The sequence below is a fragment of the Vigna unguiculata genome, chromosome 5 (genome assembly GCF_037176805.1).
Source record: "Vigna unguiculata cultivar grain cowpea cultivar isolate G323 ecotype 2 chromosome 5, ASM3717680v1, whole genome shotgun sequence".
Classification (NCBI taxonomy): domain Eukaryota; kingdom Viridiplantae; phylum Streptophyta; class Magnoliopsida; order Fabales; family Fabaceae; genus Vigna; species Vigna unguiculata.
In genome coordinates, this window is record NC_140796.1 from 28,405,491 (window position 1) to 28,430,652 (window position 25,162).

The 25,162-nt window shown below is 28.6% G+C and overlaps 1 long non-coding RNA gene across 4 annotated transcripts; it reads right to left on the reverse strand.

The window, feature by feature from the left end:
• Window positions 1-13,313: 13,313 nt before the first annotated feature.
• Window positions 13,314-21,985, reverse strand: LOC114186033 (uncharacterized). 4 transcript variants are annotated; one of them, XR_014995123.1, is made up of 8 exons: window positions 21,617-21,985; window positions 20,183-20,459; window positions 19,941-20,013; window positions 19,508-19,652; window positions 19,228-19,415; window positions 14,758-16,491; window positions 14,550-14,653; window positions 13,314-14,103 (listed from the first exon to the last, which is right to left on the reverse strand). It is a non-coding gene; the product is annotated as an uncharacterized LOC114186033 (long non-coding RNA). The 4 variants fall into 4 exon arrangements; XR_014995122.1 differs by having other exon boundaries at window positions 19,508-19,673; XR_014995121.1 differs by having other exon boundaries at window positions 19,941-20,459.
• Window positions 21,986-25,162: the final 3,177 nt, after the last annotated feature.

Consider the following 25,162-nt stretch of genomic DNA (forward strand, 5'->3'; position numbering starts at 1 on the left):
GGAAATAAACAAAAACAAATGAAAATCAAATGTTAGTACACTAGAGTGGGTAAGAAGATATTAATAAAACAGAACAAATAGCACAACTGGTTATGTTTGTAAAAATTAAACTTCAAATCTGAATAAATAAACAAACAAAATGCAAAATGAAAATTACTAAAACAAAAATCTAATCATTGAAAATTAAACACACACTATAATAGAAAAAAATTATCAAAATAGACATAAAGGTAGAATATAGGAAATAGAAAAAAAAACCAAAACGTCTATAGAGAGGCATGAATAGTGTGTGACAACTTCCTCTTGACAAACCTGCACAAGCAATATTAAAACAAAACATATGAAAATGAAATATTAGTACACTGAAGTAAGGAGATGTGAATAACAAAGAAGATTATTAGAAGGAAACACATAGAAAAACTAGTTAAATTTGTAAAAACTAAATTTGAAATCTAATTGAATGAAACAATATAGTGCATAATGAAAGTAAATAGAGCAATAATATAATCAATGGAAAATTAATTACCCAAACATATGTAACATAACATAATTATCAATGGAGAAAAAAGAAATATATAAGAGTTAGAAATATGATATTGAAATGTTGATACCAAAGTAGTAAATATCTTTCACTACTAGTTGTTGACAAACCTGCAGAATTGGAAATAAACAAAAACAAATGAAAATCAAATGTTAGTACACTAGAGTGGGTAAGAAGATATTAATAAAACAGAACAAATAGCACAACTGGTTATGTTTGTAAAAATTAAACTTCAAATCTGAATAAATAAACAAACAAAATGCAAAATGAAAATTACTAAAACAAAAATCTAATCATTGAAAATTAAACACACACTATAATAGAAAAAAATTATCAAAATAGACATAAAGGTAGAATATAGGAAATAGAAAAAAAAACCAAAACGTCTATAGAGAGGCATGAATAGTGTGTGACAACTTCCTCTTGACAAACCTGCACAAGCAATATTAAAACAAAACATATGAAAATGAAATATTAGTACACTGAAGTAAGGAGATGTGAATAACAAAGAAGATTATTAGAAGGAAACACATAGAAAAACTAGTTAAATTTGTAAAAACTAAATTTGAAATCTAATTGAATGAAACAATATAGTGCATAATGAAAGTAAATAGAGCAATAATATAATCAATGGAAAATTAATTACCCAAACATATGTAACATAACATAATTATCAATGGAGAAAAAAGAAATATATAAGAGTTAGAAATATGATATTGAAATGTTGATACCAAAGTAGTAAATATCTTTCACTACTACTTGTTGACAAACCTGTAAAAATGGAATTAAACAAAAACAGATGAAAATCAAAAGTTGGTACACTAGAGCGGTAAGAAGATATTAATAAAACAGAACACATAGCACAACTGGTTATGTTTGTACAAATTAAACTTCAAATCTGATTAAATAAACAAACATAATGCAAAATCAAAATTACCAAAACCAAAATCTAATCAATGAGAATTAAACACACACTATAATAGAAAAAAATTGTCAAAACACACATAACGGTAGAATATAGGAGCTAGAAAAACAAAACCAAAACGTTTATAGAGAGGCATGAGTAATATGTGACAACTTCCTGTTGACAAACCTGCACACACAATATTAAAACAAACCATATGAAAATGAAATATTAGTACACTGAATTAAGGAGATGTGAATAACAAAGAAGATTAGTAGAAGGAAACACATAGAAACACTAGTTAAATTTGTAAAAACTAAATTTGAAATCTAATTAAATGAAAGGAAATAATGCATAATGAAAGTAATTAGAACCATAATATAATCAATGAAAAATTAATTACACAAACTAATATAACATAACATAATTATCAATGTAGAGAAAAGAAATGTGTAGGAGTTAGAAAAATGATATTGAAATGTTGATACCAAAGTAGTAACCAACTTTCACTACTACTTGTTGACAAACCTGTAGAAATGAAGTTAAACAAAAACAGATGAAAACCAAATGTTAGTACACTAGAGTGCGTAAGAAGATATTAATAAAATAGAACACATAGAATAACTAGTTATGTTTCTAAAAATTCAAATTCAAATCCGATTAAATAAACAAACATAATGCAAAACGAAAATTACCAAAACCAAAGTCTAATCAATGAAAATTAAACACACACTGTAATAGAAAACAATGACCAAAATAGACATAACGGTAGAATATAGGAGATAGAAAAACATAACCAAAACGTCTATGGAGAGGCATGAATAATGTGTGACAACTTCGTTTTGACAAACATGCACAAACAGTATTAAAACAAAACATATGAAAATGAAATATTAGTACATTGAAGTAAGGAGATGTGAATAACAAATAAGATTAATAGAAGGAAACACATAGAAAAACTAGTTAAATTTGCAAAAACTAATTTTGAAATCTAATTCAATGAAACAAAATAGAGCAATAATATAATCAATGGAAAATTAATTACACAAACTAATGTAACATAACATAATTATCAATGTAGAAAAAAGAAATGTATAAGACTTAGAAAAATGATATTGAAATGTTGATACCAAAGTAGTAAATATCATTCACTACTACTTGTTGACAAAGCTGTAGAAATGGAATTAAACAAAAACAGATGAAAATCTAATGTTAGTACACTAGAGTGGGTAAGCAGATATTAATAAAACAGAACACATAGCATAACTGGTCATATTTGTAAAAATTAAATTTCAAATCTGATTAAATAAACAAACATAATGCAAAATGAAAATTACCAAAACCAAAATCTAATCAATGAAAATTAAACACACACTATAATAGAAAAAAATTATCAAAATAGACACAACGGTAGAATATAAGAGATAAAAAAAGAAAACCAATAGTTCTATAGAGACACATGAATAATGTGTGACAACTTCCTCTTGACAAACCTGCACAAACAGTATTAAAACAAAACATATGAAAATGAAATATTAGTACACTGAATTAAGGAGATGTGAATAACAAATAAGATTACTGTAAGGAAACACATAGCAAAACTGGTTAAATTTGTAAAAACTAAATTTCAAATCTAATTGAATGAAACAAAATAGTGCATAATGAAAGTAAATAGAGCATTAATATGATAAATGGAAAATTAATTACACAAACTAATGTAACATAACATAATTATCAATGTAGCAAAAAGAAATGTATAAGAGTTAGAAAAATGATATTGAAATGTTGATACCAAAGTAGTAAATATCTTTCACTCCCACTTGTTGACAAACCTGTAGAAATGGAATTAAACAAAACAGATGAAAATCAAACGTTAGTACACTAGAGTAGGTAAGAAGATACTAATAAAACAGAAAACATAGCATAACTGGTCATATTTGTAAAAATTAAACTTCAAATCTGATTCAATAAACAAACATAATGCAAAATCAAAATTACCCACACCAAAATCTAATCAATGAAAATTAAACACATACTATAATAGAAAAAATTTATCCTAATAGACATAACGGTAGAATATAGGGGATAGAAAAACATAACCAAAACGTCTATAGAGAGGCCTGAATAATGTGTGACAACTTCCTGTTGACAAACCTGCACAAACAATATTAAAACAAACTTTATGAAAATGAAATATTAGTACACTGAATTAAGGAGATGTGAATAAGAAAGAAGATTAGTAGAAGGAAACACATAGCAAAACTAGTTAAATTTGTAAAAACTAAATTTGAAATCTAATTGAATGAAACAAAATAGTGCATAATGAAAGTAAATAGAGCAATAATATAATCAATGGAAAATTAATTACACAAACATATGTAACATAACATAATTATCAATGTAGAAAAAAGAAATGTATAAGAGTTAGAAATATGATATTGAAATGTTGATACCAAAGTAGTAACAATTTTTCACTACTACTTGTTGACAAACCTGTAGAAATGAAGTTAAACAAAAACAGATGAAAACCAAATGTTATTACACTAGAGTGCGTAAGAAGATATTAATAAAATAGAACACATAGAATAACTAGTTATGTTTCTAAAAATTCAAATTCAAATCTGATTAAATAAACAAACATAATGCAAAACGAAAATTACCAAAACCAAAATCTAATCAATGAAAATTAAACACACACTGTAATAGAAAACAATGACCAAAATAGACATAACGGTAGAATATAGGAGATAGAAAAACATAACCAAAACGTCTATGGAGAGGCATGAATAATGTGAGACAACTTCCTGTTGACAAACTTGCACAAACAGTATTAAAACAAAACATATGAAAATGAAATATTAGTACACTGAAGTAAGGAGATGTGAATAACAAAGAAGATTAGTAGAAGGAAACACATACAAAAACTAGTTAAATTTGTAAAAACTAAATTTTAAATCTAATTGAATGAAACAAAATAGTGCATAATGAAAGTAAATACAGCAATAATATAATCAATGGAAGATTAATTACACAAACAAATGTAACATAACATAATTATCAATGTAGAAAAAAGAAATGTATCAGAGTTAGAAAAATGATATTGAAATGTTGATACCAAAGTAGTAAATATCATTCACTACTACTTGTTGACAAACCTGTAGAAATGAAGTTAAACAAAAACAGATGAAAACCAAATGTTAGTACACTAGAGTGCGTAAGAAGATATTAATAAAATAGAACACATAGAATAACTAGTTATGTTTCTAAAAATTCAAATTCAAATCCGATTAAATAAACAAACATAATGCAAAACGAAAATTACCAAAACCAAAATCTAATCAATGAAAATTAAACACACACTGTAATAGAAAACAATGACCAAAATAGACATAACGGTAGAAGATAGGAGATAGAAAAACATAACCAAAACGTCTATGGAGAGGCATGAATAATGTGTGACAAGTTCGTGTTGACAAACATGCACAAACAGTATTAAAACAAAACATATGAAAATGAAATATTAGTACACTGAAATAAGGAGATGTGAATAACAAATAAGATTAGTAGAAGGAAACACATAGAAAAACTAGTTAAATTTGCAAAAACTAATTTTGAAATCTAATTCAATGAAACAAAATAGAGCAATAATATAATCAATGGAAAATTAATTACACAAACTAATGTAATTAATTTAGAAAAATGTATAAGAGTTAGAAAAATGATAGTGAAGTGTTGATACCAAAGTAGTAGATATCTTTCATTACTACGTGTTGACAAACCTATAGAAATGGAATTAAACAAAAACAAATGAAAATCAAATGTTAGTACACTAGACTGCGTAAGAAGATAACAATAAAGGAGAACACATAGCAAATCTGGTTATGTTTGTAAAAATTAAACTTCAAATTTGAATAAATAAAGAAACATAATTCAAAACGAAACTTTTCAAAACAATGAAAATTAAACACACACTGTAATAGAAAAAAATTATCAAAATAGACATAACAGTAGAATATAGGAGATAGAAAAACATAACCAAAACGTCTATAGAGGGACATGAATAATGTGTGATAACTTCCTGTTGACAAACCTGCACAAATAGTATTAAAACAAGACATATGAAAATGAAATATTAGTACACTGAATTAAGGAGATGTGAATAACAAATAAGATTAGTAGAAGGAAACACATAGAAAAACGAGTTAAATTTGTAAAAACTAAATTTCAAATCTAATTCAATGAAAAAAAATATTGTATAATGAAAGTAAATAGACCAATAATATAATCAATGGAAAATTAATTACACAAACAAATGTAACATAACATAATTATCAATGTAGAAAAAAGAAATGTATAAGAGTTAGAAATATGATATTGAAATTTTGATACCAAAGTAGTAACAATCTTTCACTACTACTTGTTGACAAACCTGTAGAAATGAAGTTAAACAAAAACATATGAAAACCAAATGTTAGTACACTAGAGTGGCTAAGAAGATATTAATAAAAGAGAACACATAGAAAAACTAGTTATGTTTCTAAAAATTAAAATTCAAATCTGATTAAATAAACAAACATAATGCAAAACGAAAATTACCAAAACCAAAATCTAATCAATGAAAATTAAACACACACTATAATAGAAAAAAATTATCAAAATAGACCTAACGGTAGAATATAGGAGATAGAAAAACAAAACCAAAACGTCAATAGAGACGCATGAATAATGTGTGATAGCTTCCTGTTGACAAAGCTGCACAAATAGTATTAAAACAAAACATATGAAAATGAAATATTAGTACACTGAAGTAAGGAGATGTGAATAACAAATACAATTACTAGAAGGAAACACATAGCAAAACTAGTTAAATTTGTAAAAACTAAATTTGAAAACTAATTGAATGAAACAAAATAGTGCATAATGAAAATAAATAGAGCAATAATATAACCAATAGAAAATTAATTACACAAACATATATAACATAACATAATTATCAATGTAGAAAAAAGAATTGTATAAGAGTTATAAATACGATATTGAAATGTTGATACCAAAGTAGTAACAATCTTTCACCACTACTTGTTGACAAACTTGTAGAAATGGAGTTAAACAAAAACATATGAAAACCAAATGTTAGTACACTAGAGTGGGTAAGAAGATAATAGTAAAAGAGAACACATAGAAAAACTAGTTATGTTTCTAAAAATTAAAATTCAAATCTGATTAAATAAACAATCATAATGCAAAAAGAAAATTACCAAAACCAAAATCTAATCAATGAAAATTAAACACACACTATAATAGAAAAAAAATTATCAAAATAGACATAACGTTAGAATATAGGAGATAGAAAAACAAAACCAAAACGTCTATAGAGAGGCATGAGTAATATGTGACAACTTCCTGTTGACAAACCTACACAAACAATATTAAAACAAACCATATGAAAATGAAATATTAGTACACTGAATTAAGGAGATGTGAATAACAAAGAAGATTAGTAGAAGGAAACACATAGAAATACTAGTTAAATTTGTAAAAACTAAATTTGAAATCTAATTCAATGGAACAAAATAATGCATAATGAAAGTAAATAGAACCATAATATAATCAATGGAAAATTAATTACACAAACTAATATAACATAACATAATTATAAATGTAGAGAAAAAAATGTATAAGAGTTAGAAAAATGATAGTGAAATGTTGATACCAAAGTAGTAGATATCTTTCATTACTACGTGTTGACAAACCTATAAAAATGGAATTAAACAAAAACAAATGAAAATCAAATGTTAGTACACTAGACTGGGTAAGAAGATAACAATAAAGGAGAACACACAGCAAATCTGGTTATGTTTGTAAAAATTAAACTTCAAATTTGAATAAATAAAGAAACATAATTCAAAACCAAAATTTTCAAAACCAAAATCTAATCAATGAAAATTAAACCCGTATAATAGAAAAAAATTATCAAAATAGACATAACAGTAGAATATAGGAGATAGAAAAACATAACCAAAACGTCTATAGAGGGGCATGAATAATGTGTGATAACTTCCTGTTGACAAACCTGCACAAATAGTATTAAAACAAGACATATGAAAATGAAATATTAGTACACTGAAGTAAGGAGATGTGAATAACAAATAAGATTAGTAGAAGGAAACACATAGAAAAACGAGTTAAATTTGTAAAAACTAAATTTCAAATCTAATTCAATGAAAAAAAATAGTGCATAATGAAAGTAAATAGACCAATAATATAATCAATGGAAAATTAATTACACAAACAAATGTAACATAACATAATTATCAATGTAGAAAAAAGAAATGTATAAGAGTTAGAAATATGATATTGAAATGTTGATACCAAAGTAGTAACAATCTTTCACTACTACTTGTTGACAAACCTGTAGAAATGGAGTTAAACAAAAACATATGAAAACCAAATGTTAGTACACTAGAGTGGCTAAGAAGATATTAATAAAAGAGAACACATAGAAAAACTAGTTATGTTTCTAAAAATTAAAATTCAAATCTGATTAAATAAACAAACATAATGCAAAACGAAAATTACCAAAACCAAAATCTAATCAATGAAAATTAAACACACACTATAATAGAAAAAAATTATCAAAATAGACATAACGGTAGAATATAGGAGATAGAAAAACAAAACCAAAACGTCAATAGAGACGCATGAATAATGTGTGATAGCTTCCTGTTGACAAAGCTGCACAAACAGTATTAAAACAAAACATATGAAAATGAAATATTAGTACACTTAAGTAAGGAGATGTGAATAACAAATACAATTACTAGAAGGAAACACAAAGAAAAACTAGTTAAATTTGTAAAACCTAAATTTGAAATCTAATTGAATGAAACAAAATAGTGCATAATGAAAGTAAATACAGCAATAATATAATCAACGGAAAATTAATTACACAAACAAATGTAACATAACATATTTATCAATGTAGAAAAAAGAAATGTATAAGAGTTATAAATATGATATTGAAATGTTGATACCAAAGTAGTATTAATCTTTCACTACTACTTGTTGACAAACCTGTAGAAATGGAGTTAAACAAAAACATATGAAAACCAAATGTTAGTACACTAGAGTGGGTAAGAAGATAATAGTAAAAGAGAACACATAGAAAAACTAGTTATGTTTCTAAAAATTAAAATTCAAATCTGATTAAATAAACAATCATAATGCAAAAAGAAAATTACCAAAACCAAAATCTAATCAATGAAAATTAAACACACACTATAATAGAAAAAAAATATCAAAATAGACATAACGGTAGAATATAGGAGATAGAAAAACAAAATCAAAACGTCAATAGAGACACATGAATAATGTGTGACAACTTCCTGTTGACAAACCTGCACAAACAGTATTAAATCAAAACATATGAAAATGAAATATTAGTACATTGAAGTAAGGAGATGTGAATAACAAATAGGATTAGTAGAAGGAAACACATAGAAACACTAGTTAAATTTGTAAAAACTAAATTTGAAATCTAATTAAATGAAACAAAATAGTGCATAATGAAAGTAAATTGAACCATAATATAATCAATGGAAAATTAATTACACAAACTAATATAACATAACATAATTATCAATGTAGAGAAAAAAAATGTATAAGAGTTAGAAAAATGATAGTGAAATGTTGATACCAAAGTAGTAGATATCTTTCAATACTCCGTGTTGACAAACCTATAGAATTGGAATTAAACAAAAACAGATGAAAATCAAATGTTAGTACACTAGAGTGGGTAAGAAGATAATAATAAAGGAGAACACATAGCAAATCTGGTTATGTTTGTAAAAATTAAACTTCAAATTTGAATAAATAAAGAAACATAATGCAAAACGAAAATTATCAAAACCAAAATCTAATCAATGAAAATTAAACCCGTATAATAGAAAAAAATTATTAAAATAGACATAACAGTAGAATATAGGAGATAAAAAAACATAACCAAAATGTCTATAGAGAGGCATGAATAATTTGTGATAGCTTCCTGTTGACAAACCTGCACAAACAGTATTAAAACAAAACATATGAAAATGAAATATTAGTACACTGAAGTAAGGAGATGTGAATAACAAAGAAGATTAGTAGAAGGAAACACATAGAAATACTAGTTAAATTTGTAAAAACTAAATTTGAAATCTAATTAAATGAAACGAAATAATGCATCATGAAAGTAAATAGAACCATAATATAATCAATGGAAAATTAATTACACAAACTAATATAACATAACATAATTATCAATGTAGAGAAAAGAAATGTGTAAGAGTTAGAAAAATGATATTGAAATGTCGATACCAAAGAAATAACCATCTTTCACTACTACTTGTTGACAAACATGTAGCAATGGAGTTAAACAAAAACAGATAAAAATCAAATGTTAGTACACTACAGTGGGTAAGAAGATATTAATAAAAGAGAACACATAGAAAAACTAGTTATGCTTCTAAAAATTAAAATTCAAATCTGATTAAATAAACAAACATAATGCAAAACGAAAATTACCAAAACCAAAATCTAATCAATGAAAATTAAACACACACTATAATAGAAAAAAATTATCAAAATAGACATAACGGTAGAATATAGGAGATAGAAAAACAAAACCAAAACGTCAATAGACACGCATGAATAATGTGTGACAACTTCCTGTTGACAAACCTGCACCAACAGTACTAAATCAAAACATATGAAAATGAAATATTAATACACATAAGTAAGGAGATGTTAATAACAAATACGATTAGTAGAAGGAAACAGATAGAAAAACTAGTTAAATTTGTAAAAACTAAATTTGAAATCTAATTAAATGAAACAAAATAGTGCATAATGAAAGTAAATAGAACCATAATATTAGCAAAGGAAAATTAATTACACAAACTAATATAACATAACATAATTATCAATGTAGAGAAAAGAAATGTGTAGGAGTTAGAAAAACGATATTGAAATGTTGATACCAAAGTAGTAATAATCTTTCACTACTACTTGTTGACAAACCTGTAGAAATGGAGTTAAACAAAAACAGATGAAAATCAAATGTTAGTACACTAGAGTGGGTAAGAAGATATTAATAAAACAGAACACATAGCAGAATTGGTTATGTTTGTAAAAATTAAACTTCAAACATGATTAAATAAACAAACATAATGCAAAATGAAAATTAAAAAAACCAAAATCTAATCAATGAAAATTAAACACACACTATAATAGAAAAAAATTATCAAAATAGACATAACGGTAGAATATAGGAGACAGAAAAACAAAACCAAAAGATCAATAGAGACGCATGAATAATGTGTGACAACTTCCTGTTGAGAAACCTGCACAAACAGTATTAAAACAAAATATATGAAAATGAAATATTAGTACACTGAAGTAAGGAGATGTGAATAACAAATAAGATTAGTAGAAGGAAACACATAGCAAAACCAAGTTAAATTTGTAAAAACTAAATTTGAAATCTAATTCAATGAAACAAAATAGTGCATAATAAAAGTAAATAGAGCAATAATATAATCAATGGAAAATTAATTACACAAACTAATGTAACATAACATAATTATCAATGTAGAAAAAAAAATGTATAAGAGTTAGAAAAATGATATTGAAATGTTGATACCAAAGTAGTAAATATCATTCACTACTACTTGTTGACAAAGCTGTAGAAATGGAATTAAACAAAAACATATGAAAATCAAATGTTAGTACACTAGAGTGGGTAAGAAGATATTAATAAAACAGAACACATAACATAACTGGTCATATTTGTAAAAATTAAAATTCAAATCTGATTAAATAAACAAACATAATGCAAAACGAAAATTACCAAAACCAAAATCTAATCAATGAAAATTAAACACACACTGTAATAGAAAAAAATTATCAAAATAGACATAACGGTAGAATATAGGAGATAGAAAATCATAACCAAAACGTCTATAGAGAGGCATGAATAATGTGTGACAACATCCTGTTCACCATCCTGCACAAACAGTATTAAAACAAAACATATGAAAATGAAATATTAGTACACTAAATTAAGGAGATGTGAATAACAAATAAGATTACTATAAGGAAACACATAGCAAAACTAGTTAAATTTGTGAAAACTAAATTTGAAATCTAATTGAATAAAACAAAATAGTGCATAATGAAAGTAAATAGAGAATTAATATAATAAATAGAAAATGAATTGCACAAACTAATGTAACATAATATAATTATCAATGTAGAAAAAAAAATGTATAAGAGTTAGAAAAATGATAGAAATGTTGATACCAAAGTAGTAAATATCATTCACTACTACTTGTTAACAAAGCTGTACAAATGTAATTAAACAAAAACAGATGAAAATCAAATGTTAGTACACTAGAGTGTGTAAGCAGATATTAATAAAACAGAACACATAGCATAACTGGTCATATTTGTAAAAATTAAATTTCAAATCTGATTAAATAAACAAACATAATACAAAATGAAAATTACCAAAACCAAAATCTAACCAATGAAAATTAAACACACACTATAATTGATAAAAATTATCAAAATAGACACAACTGTAGAATATAAGAGATAGAAAAAGAAAACCAAAATGTTTATAGAGACACATAAATAATGTGTGACAACTTCCTGTTAACAAACCTGCACAAACAGTATTAAAATAAAACATATGAAAATGAAATATTAGTACACTGAAGTAAGAAGATGTGAATAACAAATAAGATTAGTAGAATGAAACACGTACAAAAACTAGTTAAATTTGTAAAAACTAAATTTGAAATCTAATTCAATGAAACAAAATAGTGCATAATAAAAGTAAATAGAGCAATAATATAATCAATGTAAAATTAATTACACAAACTAATGTAACATAACATAATTATCAATGTAGAAAAAGAAATGTGTAGGAGTTAGAAAAATGATATTGAAATGTTGATACCAAAGTAGTATTAATCTTTCAGTATTACTTGTTGACAAACCTGTAGAAATGGAGTTAAACAAAAATAGATGAAAATCAAATGTTAGTACACTAGAGTGGGTAAGAAGATATTAATAAAACAGAACACATAGCACAATTGGTTATGTTTGTAAAAATTAAACTTCAAACATGATTAAATAAACAAACATAATGCAAAATAAAAAATACCAAAACCAAAATCTAATCAATGAAAATTAAACACACACTGTAGTAGAAAAAAAATCAAAATAGACATAACCTATAGAAAAAAAATCAAAACGTTTGTAGAAAGGCATGAATAATGTGTGAAAACTTCTTGTTGACAAACCTCCACAAACCATTTTAAAACAAAACATATGAAAATGAAATATTAGTACACTGAAGTAAGGACATGTGAATAACAGAGAAGATTAGTAGAAGGAATCACATAGAAAAATAGTTAAATTTCTAAAAACTAAAGTTGAAATCTAATTGAATCAAAAAAAATAGAATAATAATATAATCAATGGAAAATTAATTACACAAACTAATGTAACATAACATAATTATTAATGTAGAGAAAAGAAATGGATAAGAGTTAGACAAAACAAAATTGAAATGTTGATACAAAAGTAGTAACAATCTTTCACTACTACTTGTCGACAAACCTGCAGAAATGGAATTAAACCAAAACAGATGAAAATAAAATGTTAGTACACTAATGTGGGTAAGAAGATATTAATAAAAGAGAACACATAGGAAAAAGGTTATGTTAGTAAAAATTAAATTTAAAATTTGATTAAATGACACAAAATAGAGAAGATTGAAAATAACTAGAACAATAATCTAATTAATTAAAATTAACTACTCCCTATAAAATATCAAAATAATTAGATTCACTAATACAAAAAAGGCTTTTAACGTCTGATATTTTCGGTTTTTGATGTATGCCCAACACCGACGTCGTATTGGGTGACGTCAAAATTGACGTCGGAAAGGAGAGCAGACTTTAATTAACGTCGGGGCCAGGAGAGTCAGACGTTAATTAAAGTCGGGGCCAGGAGAGTCAGACGTTAATTAAAGTCGGGGCCAGGAGAGTCAGACGTTAATTAACGTCGGGGCCAGGAGAGTCAGACGTTAATTAACGTCGGGTCCAGGAGAGTCAGACGTCAAATAACGTCTGTCAAGGTTCTACCAGACGTCAAACAGTGATGTTTTTTTTAAGTTTTGTTGTTTTTACAACATTCTCACACCTGAAAATCAGAAAAAATCCATAATATAGTTTCTAAATGCTTTTCTTAAGAGTATTAACTTCTATATTCCATAACTATTAGTTAATCAATAACTAGAAAAAGCCATTGAATCAAATGCCTTGTACTTTAAAAAAAATGAGTACAACAATATTGCATAGCTATGATAGTTTATACTACATAAATCTGTTAGGTATTTGTTATCCTCATGCCATCACCTTAATCTTATGTCGAGAGAAGAAAATAACTCTAGCAGATTACAAGAGATGTCTCATAACAAAATCAAACCAAAGAGAAACAAAAGACATGAAAAAGAACATTACCTCAGTTACTTGCTGGTTTTGAGGTCCTTGATTTAACCTTACCTCACTCACCCCTCTTAATGGAGAATTAAAGATCAAGGAGTGACCACCTAAATATTACTCCAAGGCAACTTAAGGTCAGTTTAAAGAAATGTAAACACTTCAACATCATTCATAAAAAAGAAAAATACTAAGAACTCTCATGTAATGAAAACATAAACTTTATAGTTCATGGAATGAGTCATCCTTCATTATTCACTCCACCCTAAATTCATTATGACTCATTTTCGTATGGAGTTCACAACATTGATCACCACATCACGCTCATTTACCCTCCAAATTAGATACACGGGTTATTAATTCAATTTCAATTTCAATTTCAAACGGCATGCATAATTAAAAGTCTAAAAGGAGGCAATCCACATGAGAGTGTTTGGTACACTTCTTATAATCATACACATATGAAAAGAATTACCTACAATATGCATCATGCCATTGTAATCACAATTAATGCTCAATTTAGTAATAACCCTAAATTTAGAAATGAAAAACTAACCCCTTCTAGCAAATGAAAGACGAACTTGGAGAAGGTGGCTTTAAGGTCTCTACACGCTGTTAGCCAAATGGGGATGAAGAGCAAGTGGGACGAATCTCAAAACGCTGCAAAAGGAGATGAAAACGTAAAATATTCGGTTCAAAATGCCTAAAATCAATTCATAATCAAATGCTAACAAGTTTGGTGGTGAAAAACGTTCGAAACTCACCTAGATAAAGTCGAAATGGGGGTCGCCAGTGGAAAACGCTCACGAAAACAGTGAAACAGCGTAGGGTTTCTACGTTTCGCGTAGAGATAAGTAAAACTTAACGTCGGTGGTGAAGGAGTCTGACATTAAGTGACGTTGGGGGAAAACCAGTCTGACGTCCTTTTTTAAATGACGTCGGGGTTTTTTGGGCAGATGTTAAATTACGTCTGATCTGGAACAGACAGACGTTAATTTACGTCTGACCTGGAATAGACAGACGTTAAAAAAGTCCGATAATTTACAAAAATGCCACCGGTCATTTTTAACGTTGGACTTTTTGTGGGCAGACGTTATAGGAGTGACGTTATAACGCTTTTTTGTGTTAGTGATTAAATATATCTCTGGTCCTAATTTTTGTTCAAAAAAATGGATTTGGTCCCTCTATTTTTATAAGCCTCAATTAGGTCCATATTTTCAAGAAATGATATCAATCATTCCCTTTCTGTAAAATTGGGTTAAACAACTAAAGGGACAGTGAATAGACATGGCTTTTTCTAATTAAACAGTGATTAGGCAAATCAAATTAGTGATGTGGATTATTCTTTTTTAATAATTAACATATACTGCAAATTAGGATTTTTCTAAGAAGGTGGAATATACATTAGCCTTTTACAAAATTGAGATTTTCTTTTTGAAGGAAAATGGGGATTAATGAATAATAAAATATTTAGGTATTCGACGAATATGATCATCTATGCGAACGTGTTAGATGGAATCGCGGTTTCGTTGCAGTTCAAGGTTCAAGTGAGTAGATATTGTGGTATCGATCTCCCATGGTGCACGATTTGATTTTTGTTCAAGGAGCTCCACTCTTCTTCCAAAAGCTTTGGACTTTGCAATGAATTACCTAAGGGGATTTTTAAATAGGGTTGCATTGATGATGCACTCCTCGTGCTTGACTGAATGCTTGAAAAGGATTCTGATTCCTCATGATGATTTCACGGCTGAAGTTGTTTTTAGAGTACTGGGAAGAAGAAGCGCCATCGAAGAAGCCTTGTTGATAAAGAATCTGAAGGGTTGGTTACCATGATGTATGAGCATGGGGTTTTCCTTGATGTGTTTAAGCTAACCCAAATGATAACAAAGATGTGTCAGCACTAAAAGAATGGTGTGGCATGGCAGGTTTTGCAGATTGGGTGGTTCAATTGCGGTTAAAGTTGTGTCTTATAATGCTCTCTTAGTTGGGTTGGGAAGGGAGAGGCACACTCAGTGAATGAATAAACTAATGGCAGAAATGGAAGAGATGGGGATAAAGCCAGTGTTGTGACCATTGGGATTATTATTAATCAATTGTGCAAAGCTAGGAAGATTTATGAGGCAATGAAGATGTTTGATAAGTTGAGAGCCAAAGGAGAAGGTAATTTCTAATATACGTTAATTATCAAAAAACAATAATGCACATTAGTAATTTATTTGTCTGGTCATTGTTTAATGAGATAAAATCATGCCTATTCATTGTTCCTTTACTAACCTAATTTAATAGCAATGGCATGATTGATACAAAATTTCGATATTAGGGACCTAATTGAGACTTACAAAAATAGAAGACCCAAATCAATATTTTTGAACGAAAATGGGGACCAAAGACATAATTTAACCAAAAGTAGAGAAGAATAAATAAAAGAGTTAGAAAAACAAAACCACAACATTTGTAGAGAGACACCAATAATGTGTGACAACTACTTCTTAGCAAACCTGCATAAACATAATTAAGCCAAAAAAGATTAAAATGTAACGTTAGTACTTTGGTGTAAATTAGGAGATGTCAATAGAAGAGAAAATTAGCGGAAGGAAACATATGGAAAAATTGGTTAAGTTTGTAAAATAGTACCGAATAAAAATAACTGGAACAATAATGTCATCATCGAATAATTGATTACACAAATTATTGCAACAAAATGTAGAGAAAAGAACAGTAGAAAACTTAGAAAAAAAAAACAAGACATATGTACAGATACAATAGCAATCTTTCACCACTTCTTGTTAACACACTTGGAAGAGAAAATTAGTAGAAGTACACACTTCAAAAAACTAATTAATTTAGTAAAAACTAAAGTTAAAATCTAATTGAATGAAATAAAATAGTGTCGAAGGAAAATGAATTGAACAATGATGTAATCAATGAAAATTAATTACACAAACTATCGTAACAGAACAAAATTATCAAACCAGAGAAAATAAAAGTACAAGAGTTAGAAAAAATAAAATGAAAGTAGTCTTATAAAAGCAATAACAATCTTTTACTACTGCTTGTTGACAAACATGCTAAAATGTAATTAAGCCAAAGTAGATAAAAAATGCAATGTTAGTTCACTAGGGTGAGTAAGGAGTTGTTAATAAAAGAGAAAAGTAGTAAAAGGAAACACATAGCAAAAGTGGTTGTTTTTGTATAAACTAAAGTTAAAATCTGATTAAATAACACAAAAATAATTCAAAATGAAAATAACTTGAACAATAATCTGATTAATGAAAATAAAGTACTCATAAAACAAAGAAAAATATTAAATGTAGAGAAAAATAAAGTAGAAGAGTTAGAAAAACAAAACCACAACCGTTGTAGAGAGGCAACAGGCAACGATAATGTGTGACAACTACTTCTTAACAAACCTCCAGAAACATAGTTAAGCCAAAACAAATGATAATTCAACATTAGTACTTTGGTGTAAGTAAGATGTTAATAATAAGATGAAATTAGCAGAAGAAAATGCATAGAAAAGTTGGTTAAATTTGTAAAAACAATGGAGAATTAAAATAAATGGAACAATAATGTAATCAATGAATAATTAATTATACAAACTATTGCAATTGAATGGAAAAGTCGGTTAAGTTTGTAAAAACTGAAGTTAAAATCCGATTAAATGACACAATATAATGCAAAACGAAAATAAATACAACAATAATGTAATTAATGAAAATTTAGTTACACAAACTATTACAACAGAATGAAATATTATCAATGGAGAGAAAAGAACCGTATAAGAATTAGAAAAACGAAAGCAAGGGATATGTATAGAGGTAGTAACAATCTTTCACATCTACTTATTAATGAATTTACAGAAATAAAATTCAACCAAAACAGATGAAAAATGCAACATTGCTACATTAGAGTAAGTGAGAAGAGATGTTAATAAAAGATAAAATTAGTATAAGTAAACCTGTAGCATAACTAGTTATGTTTGTAAAAACTAAATTTCAAATTTGATTACAAAACACAAGATAGTGCGAAATGAAAATAACTACAACATTAATCTAATCAATGAAAATTCATTACAAACTACAATAGATTAAAATTATCAATGCAAAAAAGAAAAGTATAAGAGTTAGAAAAACAAAATTAAAGTGTGGGTACAAAAGCGGTAACAATCATTTGCTATTACTTGTTGTCAAACCTACAAAAATGAAATTAAATCAAAACAAATGAAAAATGCAACGTTTGTACACTAAAATGAGTAAGGACATGTTAATAAAAGAGAAAAGTGGTAGAAGGAAACACATAAAAGAATTGGTTAAGTTTGTCAAAAAAGTGCAGAATGAAAATAATTGAAAAAATAATCTAATCAATGAATAATTAATTACACAAACTAATGCAACAGAAGAAGATTATCAATGTAGAGAATGAAACAGTAGAAGAGTTAAAAAAACAAAAGCAAGGGATATATACAGAGACAATAATAATCTTTCGTTACTACTTCTTAATAAACCTGCAGAAATCTAATATAATCCTAATATATCTAGAATCAAATTATAACTCTAATGAAATCGGTCACAAAATTATAGAAAAGTTAGGCTTTAGTTTAAGCTTAGGTTTAAGGTTAGGTTTATGGTTTACTATTAGTGTTATGTTTAGGGTTAGAGTTTAGGTTTATGGTTAGGGTGGTTATTGTTAGGTTAGGTTGGGGTTATGTTAGGGTTTGTGGTTAGAGATTTGGGTTTGGGATAGGGTTTGTGTTAGGATTTAGTGTTTGGAGTTTATTGTTAGGGTTTAAGGGTTAGGGTTATAGTAAGGATTTAGAGGTCAGGGTTTTGGTAGGGTTATGGGTATGGATGTCACAAGGGAGTTGATCATGGTATATATCTAATTATTACAAGAGAGGATCACGATAGAAATGTTCAAGGTCCAAGACGAACTGGGTAAGTGGTAGAGTGCAGGGCTACCAAAAATTGGTTACATGTGCGGAATATATTCTACATGTGTGTGTAAATAGCATAATAGGAAACGAAAATTATTAACTAAGATTCATCGAAGTTTATCCATGTAATCAAAACCGAAAAACAAACTTATCCATGATTCTTATCGTCACTTCCAAATTTTGTCAAACTTAAGCCTAGAAGACGTAATTTTGTTTTTTTGTGAGGAAATATATTGTAGAAGAAACGCTAAGGTAATCATAAATTCATGTCTCAAATATCAGGTTAAAGTGTTTAGCTTACTGCAACTTGAGCTGAAAGGTAATTTGAACGAAGTATGTTCTGTCCATATACTTTGGTCTTAGTGTTCTTAAGCACTTCCACAACTTCTTCCACCTTAGCTGGAAGAGCCTTCGACGATTCGAGGAGAACCAACAGTTCTCAATTTTCCATCTCCAAAGCATACCTGTTATTTTTGCTGCTATGCTAGGCTGTTCAAAGATATCACAGTAAGCACACGATAAGAATTGAAAAACTTAACCTTCAACAACAAAAAGGAAAATAGAATAGTAGATTGTTATGCCTTTAGTTCATGAACAAGCATGTAAAGATGCTCTCCGAGTATCTCTTTTTGCTGCACAGGAGCAGCCCCAGCAAGCAAGCTAAGCAGCATTTCTGGCCCATGGGACCCTCTACCAAATCCTTTTTCCAATTCACACTGGCGTTCACTGGTTATGTTGTATGGTTCTCTTCAAAAGTTAGAAACTTGAGAAATGAGAACTTCCAACACATGTAAAGAAAGGATTGACTTGTATTGAAATGAAATCCAACTATTTTCAATTGTTTTATATTGAAAACTAAACAAACAAAAATTATTTAACTAATCCTGGTCTCAAGTTCAATTTCTAAAAAGGCCACCACTGTATTTGTTTCGAGTATGTTCCCTGAAATGAAATTTACTACAGGAAAGTAAACATAAAAAGGGAGCTCAAAACAAACAAAAAGAAAGGGCAAACCTGCTGAATTGCAAATAAGTACCAGACTGACTATTTTCCTGTTTTGCCTACGCTGCTTATCATTGTTAGAAACCTGTGAAACAAAGAAAGACATATGTATTCTAGTCATTGCAGCTCTCATCGAGACAAGACCAGTTTTCCAAGTAAAACAAATGTGGCAATTTAGTTCCTTCATGCTAAAAGATCTTGACGCATTCTAAAAAATCATGAAGAATTCTTGGGTTCCAAAACAAAGCTTTTACTCATTGCGGAATAGATGGCTGTTGAAATGATATAGCAGGGGTGCAAAGCCATTAGCTCCCCATCCTGGCCTCAACGCAAAAGGTTGATACATCAGTCCAGCTCGAGGAGGCATATGTGAAATAACACCAGTAGCAGCATAATAATGAGCATATCCGCTAGGGATAATGGTAGTCGAAAGTCAAACTGTTATTTGCTGTCTGTGCTGCAATTATGCTTTCCTATCCTCTTTCCTTTGAGCAAGGGCAACATACAGTGGTTTACCATGAAACATGAATCCTGTGTCACATAAGATTAACTTAAACATAATTAAGGCATTGCAGACAAATAGTGTTTGATGTAGAATGGGTGTGGAAACTCGATCGGAATTTTAAATGCTTTTACATTTATTACGAAACTATATTATGAATGGTAAATATAAGAGACGTGGGAAAAATACTAACGATATTCTATGCAAAAATGAAGTATTAAACTCATAAAAACCAGATGATAAATGTAATTAATATTTTCAACTTTTAAATTTACATTTTAGTGTTATATGTTCATTAATCATTTTCCAGATCAATCTCATTTCATTCCTTTTTTTTAATATGATATCATCTTATAGTTCATCTTACTTGTTTTTTCTTCAAACATATAGCTCTCAACCCTACAGATGTGACAAATTTTTTTATCAATATTAATAGAAAAATAATCAGAATCGTTAAACAAAAATTAATATTTATCAGAAAAATAGAAAGAAAAAATATAATAATTATATACTAGTTCAAACATTAATTGAATATTTTGTAAACAAATAAAATAAAATAAAAATTAAACTACGAAAAATTTAGTACAGGAAAATGAAAATAAAAAATAAAATAACAGTTACATCAGTTCAAATAATAATTGTTTTTTTACGAAATAAAATAAAATCACTAAATATAACAAAAATAAATTGATTTAAACAGTAATTGATTAAGGAAATAAAAAATCTATATGGCATTGTAAAATTCTAATATATATTATATTATTAAAAGTGAACAAAGAATCGACATTCCTCCCTCTCACCTCTTCCCCGCCACTCTCACTGTGCCTAACGATTACTTCCTCGTATCAGTATCGCGACGTGACCACATCACTCTCATAATTTTTCCATTCAACAACGTATGATTCTTAGTTTTGATTGCACGAATTGCTATGACAAACACCATTTCAGTAACACGATCTCAAAGATCTGGATCAACACACCTTTATCGTTCTCTTTCATTCAAGCAACGTGTTTATATATAATGTCATAACAAGAAATTAATTAAGTTAGAAATATACGAAGATCAAGATTTCAAGAAAAGAAAACGGAGCACAATTGCGTCAAACCTAAACGAAGAAAACATGAATGGAGACGAAACGCACAGGATGACAAACAAAATAGACCTAACCATAACAGAGGGATTTACCGGTGGAGGAGTCTTTGCAGACGCGGACACACTTAAGGCTCTTGAACTCAGAATGCATCAATTAGGTGGCTGTCGGAGACGCGCCAGAATGGAGGTCGCCGACGTAGGGCACGCCGGAGAGGCGGCGACCGACGGAGGAACCGCCGTGGATAAATATTTCGATTGAAAGAGTAAGGAAAGAGAAGGTGCCACCGTAAGGGATTGTTCTTGTGTTATGTGAAGCGGAACAAGAAAACGTTAGTGGTGAGGTGAGTGAGAGAGGAAAGAAGAGGGAAAGAGTGTGATACCATTTGAGACCAAAACAGAGAATCGGAGAGACAAAGAGACAGAGAGTGATGTTGGTGTGTTTGTGCGTACGGGAGTCATTGATTGTAAGAGGATTCTGCATGCTAACCGTTAGGTGCTAATAAACCATCATCTCCATCCCACACGCGCCTTGCTTGAGTGTCTCCCACACTCTTCATCTCTTTGCAATTTTCCATCATTTGTTATTTAGGGAAATTCGCGCCTGATCAACCAAACTTAACGCCTTTTGATAAGTTTACCCCATTATTTTTTTTTAATAAAATATTCAAACTATACATAAATCTATTTATTGCAAACTTTGCACAGGTTTTATCTTATTGTTGGTAGAAGATGTGACCGTTGGACTGTCAGGAATTATTACCTCTACTTTGTAATTAACTATTACCGTGTCAAATAGATAGTTATGATTTTCCTTTATATTATTTTACCAAACATATTTAATCGGTGAATTTCATAGTATATTTAATGGGAGAAGAAACAAACATAATATTTTGATTTTGGTAATGATAATTAATGGAGTGCATTTAGAAAATAATGGTTATTAATAATGGTTGTAGTAGATACGTAGTTATGTGTCTATAGTTAGAAATATAGTATATGTGTATGTAGTTAGAAATATTAGTAGATATTTCTAGGGATGTTAGAACGTGGTATGAACGAAAGTTGGTAGAATTGTGTTGCAAGTAAGGATGATAACAAGTTGTGTGTCAGATACCAAGTAGATTTTTTAAAATTTGCGGATATTAAAAATACCTACATATATTATTTTAACCTAATAAAATATAAATTAAACTTTAATTTTAATTAAATTTAACTCAATAAATTATAAAATAATTTTAAGTTTAAATATTATTTTGCTTTCGATTTTCGTTCAGTTTATAAATGTAACTCTAGTTTTTTTTTCAATAAAATTCTATTTTATTTTAATTTTATTCAATTGATTTATTTTTTTTATTGACGTTCAAATTGTTAACGACAAAGTGTTCAGGCTGCATAGTTCCTATGGCGTGTCAATATTTTAGCTAAGGTGCATTATGAAGACGTGGTTTTTCCCTTCTTCTTCTTCCAAATGTTTGGGTTCCATGAGTCGTCATTGTTGTCACCCACGCTGATCACCACTAGAGGCTTTGCTAACTATCGCTCCACCAAGTAGTTCCATGCCTTCTTCCATACGAAAATCCAGAAATTGACAATCGCAACATCCATAACCTCCACGCAATTTCGTCTCATAAAAACATAAGTGCATATTTAAGCCCTCATTTAGTCTTTAATTTTGAATTATTAATTGAATTTTATTTTGAAAAAGATTGATTTAATTAGGATTTATGAAATTTAAGCTTTTTGAGCTTGTGAAATAAAAAATGTCTTCAAAAGTGCTTTTTAGTTGCATAAATTTTTGAATATTCTAATATTTGTTGATGTATTTGAAGTTAAGATTAAGTTCATTTAAGGTGTGAAATAAATTAATTAAAGTTACAAACACCTTTAGAAAATAAGGCAAAAAAATCAACAAATTTCGGAAAATTCGGCTTTACACCCCATAATTTACTTATATACTCCCATTTTTTCAAACATTGGCTACTATTTCACATCTCTATTTTTTTTCTATTTTCACCCCTCTGAGACTCATAAATCAGCCCAACCAGGGAATGCCACGTGGCACTATCCTACACTCATATATCTTTCAAACCATATCTTGTTGCATAGTCATGATCCTTGCACACAAATCTGCACTAATCATAGGATGTCACATGTCCACCATGCCATTACGCTACGACAAGCCACCCATCAATACGACACAAATTGGAACACCAAAGAAAACCAGTTCGAAATCACAAACCTAAACATGCCAGAAATCGCTTATTGTGTCACAAACCAGATTTGAAATACGAGTCACCTGTCACAACCCCAAAACAATTGAACCCTGCACATAAGAACCACGAGAATGCAATTCTATAGGTAATTTCTTGCATGTTTTAAATTCACAAGTTATTTCTTGAAAAAAAAAATCACAAGTAATTTTTTATGCTGAAATGAATTTATAAATATATTTTTCTACTAATATGTTTTTTAAGAAATTTCACAAAAAAAAATTATAATAAATTTTTAAGAATATATAATTACTATTTGAGATGTAGGATTTTTATTTTAATCTATATATATTTTAAATATGTTGATATATTTTTTATTTTACATTTTAATTAAATAAAATATTTTTAACGATACCTTAAATAAATATAATATATTATTATTATTATTATTTACGATTTGTAATTTGTAATTCATAACTCATAACTCATAATTTATAATTTATAATTTATATTTTATCTTTATTTATTTTTTAAATATGTTGATATTTTTTATATTTTACATTTTAATTAAATAAAATACTTTTAACGATACTTTAAATAAATATATGAATATATTTATTATTATTATTATGATTATATTATGCACCTTCTTTTTTATTATTATTATTATGATTTTACTACTTTACAAGTCTGCATTTTATAAATTTTTTGTTTGACAAAAAAATATTAGAATAAGAAGTTTTATATATTTTTCCAATTTGAAGTTTATTTGTTTTACAATCAGGACCCACCACTCAAGGAACTCGTCATGTCTATGAGTTCTACACCGCATTGAAGACCCTTTGGGAAGAACTCAATAACTAAAAACCCTTTTCTTCTTGCTTGTGTCTTGTCAAAAATTACGACCAACAGGATTTCATAATCTGATTCCTCAAAGTTCTGGACGAACACTTCTTTGTTGTGCGTTCCCAAATCCTTTTGACGGATCATCTCCTTGCTATCAACCGCGTCTTCTCCATGGTTGTCCAACAGGAACGCCAACTCGTTTTATCTTCGCCTACTGAACCCAACGCCTTTGTGAATGCAGCTAATCACTCTTTCTTCGGCAAAGGGCGTGGCTCTAGTCCTTCTTCCGCTCTCAAAGGGGCCTCCACTAAGAAATGCTCCTATTGTCACCGTCCTGGACATACCATTGACGTGTGTTGGGGAAAGCATGGCTATCCCCCTAGTCATCCTCGATACCCAGGGAGGCCAAAGTTCAATCGCGATGCCTTTAGCTCTTCCTTCATTAACAGTGCAGCTGTGATCGAACCAACTGAGGGAGGCAACAATTTTGAGAAGGAGGGAGGCCCCATCACATTAACCCAGGCCCAATATCAAACCCTAATGTCCCTGCTCCAACCACAACAACAAAAGAATTCTTCTGATG